Consider the following 5,000-nt stretch of genomic DNA (forward strand, 5'->3'; position numbering starts at 1 on the left):
TGTTCTGCGTAAAGGGCCCGAGTGGTGTCCATACTGGGCGAATAGCCAAATAGGTTCCTCATCGGAACATGGATCATTCATTTATCATATGATCGTTCATCAGTTCCAACGAAATAACATAGTAACTGCATGTTTAATTTTGCTCCACAGCTTGAAACCCCGTACTGTCCGATGCGACAGTACGATGAAACTGGACACAGAAAAAAATGCTCAGTGACACATCAGTATTATAATAATGTTAAGAACCATTGCTGACACACACACACACACACACACACACACAGAAAACACACACACACACACACACACACACCCTCTTTCGTCGCGTCAAAACCTCCGAGTCTTGGTGGTGGTGGGTCGCTGTGTGTCACGTGTTTGTGTGTGTGTGTGTGTGTGTCACAGTGTGTTTGTATATGCGTGCGTGCGTGCGTGCGGTCGTGCGTGTGCATGTTCGTATGTGTTTTCGTGTGCCTTGCGTGTACGTGTGTGAATCTTTGTGTGTCCGTGTCTGTGGTTGTTTATGTGCGATCACACTCGAGCGCGGTTTTCATAATTATTTTATCATCTCTCTTTGCCCGTTTCAGTCTTGTTGACTGAAAGTATGTTTGGAATCTGTGCTGTTTGCATATTCCGGTACATAGGTATGTGTGTGTGTTCGTGCAAATCGCAGTATTCAACAGGACAATGATGACATTTGTCGTCTAGTACTATATCGGCTATGTAGACCTACAATGGCTAAAGCGTCCCATTGCTAAAGGTTTCAACCTTTCCCTCACCCCAATTCAACACAAAATGTGCAAGGTACGTGCGATTGTGCAAACTTTCAGGCTTTGCCTATACATAACACTTGAGTGTCATGCAGCATGGCAGAATGAAGAGACAAAATAAAGATGCCTTTCTCCTCGCTTGAACGTCTATGTGTACGACAACAGATCTGTTAATGCTTCCAAAAATATGGTGTTTGATTTTTTTCCTCACATGAACACACCAAAACAAACAAGTCGCGTAAGGCGAAAATACAACATTTAGTCAAGTAGCTGTCGAACTCACAGAATGAAACGAAACGCAATGCAACGCAGCAAGACCGTATACTCGTAGCATCGTCAGTCCACCGCTCATGGCAAAGGCAGTGAAATTGACAAGAAGAGCGGGGTAGTAGTTGCGCTAAGAAGGATAGCACGCTTTTCTGTACCTCTCTTCGTTTTAACTTTCTGAGCGTGTTTTTAATCCAAACATATCATATCTATATGTTTTTGGAATCAGGAACCAACAAGGAATAAGATGAAAGTGTTTTTAAATTGATTTCGACAATTTAATTTTGAAAATAATTTTTATATATTTAATTTTCAGAGCTTGTTTTTAATCCAAATATAACATATTTATATGTTTTTGGAATCAGCAAATGATGGAGAATAAGATGAACGTAATTTTGAATCGTTTTATAAAAGAAATATTTTTTTTACAATTTTCAGATTTTTAATGACCAAAGTCATTAATTAATTTTTAAGCCACCACGCTGAAATGCAATACCGAAGTCCGGGCTTCGTCAAACAATACTTGACCAAAATTTCAACCAATTCGGTTGAAAAATGAGGGCGTGACAGTGCCGCCTCAACTTTCACGAAAAGCCGGATATGACGTCATCAAAGACATTTATCAAAAAAATTAAAAAAACGTTCGGGGATATCATACCCAGGAACTTTCAGGTCAAATTTCATAAAGATCGGTCCAGTAGTTTAGTCTGAATCGCTCTACACGCACGCACACACACACACACACACACACACATACACCACGACCCTCGTCTCGATTCCCCCCTCGATGTTAAAACATTTAGTCATAACTTGACTAAATGTAAAAACCCAATATGTTACTGTATTCTGTGCGGAGTATGAATTTTTTTATGCTGAATTTATTTTAAGCAGATTGACATGTAATTTACGAATTTAATTCACAAAGAAATGTACGGTTTGGTTTAAACAAAACTTTATTCAATTTTTACATGGAAATTTATGGTTTCAATTCAACAACAAAATCTCCAATCCACACTACAAGCAGCAAGACTGTTGACAGTTGGCATTTGTTGAAGTTGAAGGATGCTTTTTGTGTGTGTAAAAAGCCTGAATGAAATGTTGTGGTGAATATGATGAACGAAATGTTGTGGTGAATAATTATGATGACTGAAATGTTGTGGTGAATGTGATGAATGAAATGTTGTGGTGAATGTGATGAATGAAATGTTGTGGTGAATATGATGAACTGAAATGTTGTGGTGAATATGATGAACGAAATGTTGTGGTGAATATGATGAATGAAATGTTGTGGTGAATATGATGAACGAAATGTTGTGGTGAATATGATGACTGAAATGTTGTGGTGAATGTGATGAATGAAATGTTGTGGTGAATGTGATGAACTGAAATGTTGTGGTGAATATGATGAACTGAAATGTTGTGGTGAATATGATGAATGAAATGTTGTGGTGAATATGATGAACTGAAATGTTGTGGTGAATATGATGAACGAAATGTTGTGGTGAATATGATGAACGAAATGTTGTGGTGAATATGATGAACGAAATGTTGTGGTGAATATGATGACTGAAATGTTGTGGTGAATGTGATGAATGAAATGTTGTGGTGAATGTGATGAATGAAATGTTGTGGTGAATATGATGAACTGAAATGTTGTGGTGAATATGATGAACGAAATGTTGTGGTGAATATGATGAACGAAATGTTGTCGTGAATATGATGACTGAAATGTTGTGGTGAATGTGATGAATGAAATGTTGTGGTGAATATGATGACTGAAATGTTGTGGTGAATGTGATGAACGAAATGTTGTGGTGAATATGATGAACGAAATGTTGTGGTGAATATAATGACTGAAATGTTGTGGTGAATATGATCACTTACACGATAAGGACAGTACGTTTATGTAATGCTACGCACAGCATGCCAACCGTGGAAGACTGTAACATTTGCAGATACGTATACATGTAACATGTACCTTCCTTCTCACACACCGTCTCAGATCTGGCCAGGCTGTTACATGGGATAAGACCATCCCTCCACATGGTCACATACCAAAAATGAATAACCTGGGTGATTCCTGTGCACAGTGATTTTTTTCTTTAATAAAAATAATTTAGTAAATGCAAACGGTGGCTTAAAAAAAAGCTGAGGAGCAAAAGATATCGACGCACAGAAACGTAGAAATCAGCAAATCCAGTGCACAGAAGTTGCTCGTGCACCCTGTCTGACCCGGTTTTTTCTTCACGAGAGTAATCTGTCTGCCGTTTATCAACCTGCATGCGCCTCACTTATACGCTTTACATATCATTTTACGTTTAGTCAAGTTTTGACTAAATGTTTTAACATAGAGAGGAAATCGAAACGAGTGTTTGGTGTATGTATGTATGTTTGTATGTATGTATGTATGTATGTATGTATGTATGTATGTATGTATGTATGTATGTATGTATGTATGTATGCATGTATGTATGTATCATGTAAGTATACTCAGAGGCAAAAGAAACGCAAATGCTGCAGTGAAAATGGGTTACCCATGAATTTTGATGTCGAATTAATTCTTTCGGTTTAACAATAACAAGGAAACGAATTGACCGATACAAAAACCATACGGAAAAGTGTATTGGGATGAGAGCATGACGTGCCATGGTCCACTGAACACTGTTTGAAGACTGTTGAAAGTCAATAGCGTGTTGCTCCTCCCTGGGCGTTGATGACTGCGGCGCACCTCCGGTACATGGAGAGGACGAGGTCATTGATTTGCTGCTGAGGGACCTGAGCCCACAACTGGGTCACGGCAGCACGCAGTTCTGCTGCTGTGCGGGGTCTCCGGGCAAGGGCATTAATCCTTCTTTGCATGATGTCCCAAAAGTGTTCGATTGGGTTGAGATCCGGAGATCGAGCAGGATGAGGCAGAAGGTTCACGTTTTTGTGACGCAGGAAGTCCTGGGTAGCACGTGCAGTATGGGGACGGGCATTGTCTTGCTGAAACAGGCAGTTCCAGTACCTCTGGAACAATGGAACCACATAGGGATGCAGGACTTGATTGATGTAGCGGTCTGCACTGACACCATTCCCACGACCTTGGCCGACGTTCTGAAAGACGACAGGCGCCACTCGCTGATTGACACCAATGGCGCCCCATATCATGACGCTGGCACCTCCCCATCGATCATGCTGCAGGATGTTATTGTTAGCAAACCGCTGTTCATGTCTTCGCCAGATCCGGATACGCCCGGTTCCAGGCAAAAGCGCTTCTCGTCCGAAAAAAGAACCCTCCGCAACTAACCCTAACCCAAACCCTAACCCTAACCATAACCCCGCAGTCCCGATGGCGCCAGTAGGCATGATGGGCCCAGGCCAGACGATCCAGGCGATGCTGAGCTGTCAAGACAGGACGTCGAGCAGGACGCCGATTTACCAGGTTCTACCCACGAAGGCGTCGGCGTACAGTTCTGGCACTGACGGGTTGTCCGTGCACCCCGATTGTGTTACGGGCTGTGTTGGCGGCATTTTCGAATGGATCTCGCTGGTGTTGATGGACAAGATGGCGATCTTGTCGGGCTGTTGTTACCCGGAATCTGCCACGTCTTGGTAAGTCGCAGGTACTGTTAGTGGCATGAAAACGTTGCTGCAGGCGATAAACCGTGGTGACATTTACTCCAAATGCCCTAGCAACTTGCTGAACTGATTGTCCGGCATCAAGTCTTCCGATCGCCTGTTCGCGCTTCTCTGGTGATAGTCTCGGCATCGCGCCTGCGTCGCAGAAATGAATGTTGTAACATTGTGACTACGGTACAGCAGCTTGCCTGAACACTCTGAACACGAGAAGCTGCTTTTCCACATTTTGCACGTGCTGAAAGTCGTCCCCATGACGGTTTGGGATCCCCGTCAACAAGACCTCGCGTGTGACCCAGATAACGGCAAACACGGTTCTGACAAGATAAGACAGCTAAAACAACACGT

The sequence above is a fragment of the Littorina saxatilis genome, linkage group LG6 (assembly GCF_037325665.1).
Source record: "Littorina saxatilis isolate snail1 linkage group LG6, US_GU_Lsax_2.0, whole genome shotgun sequence".
NCBI lineage: Eukaryota > Metazoa > Mollusca > Gastropoda > Littorinimorpha > Littorinidae > Littorina > Littorina saxatilis.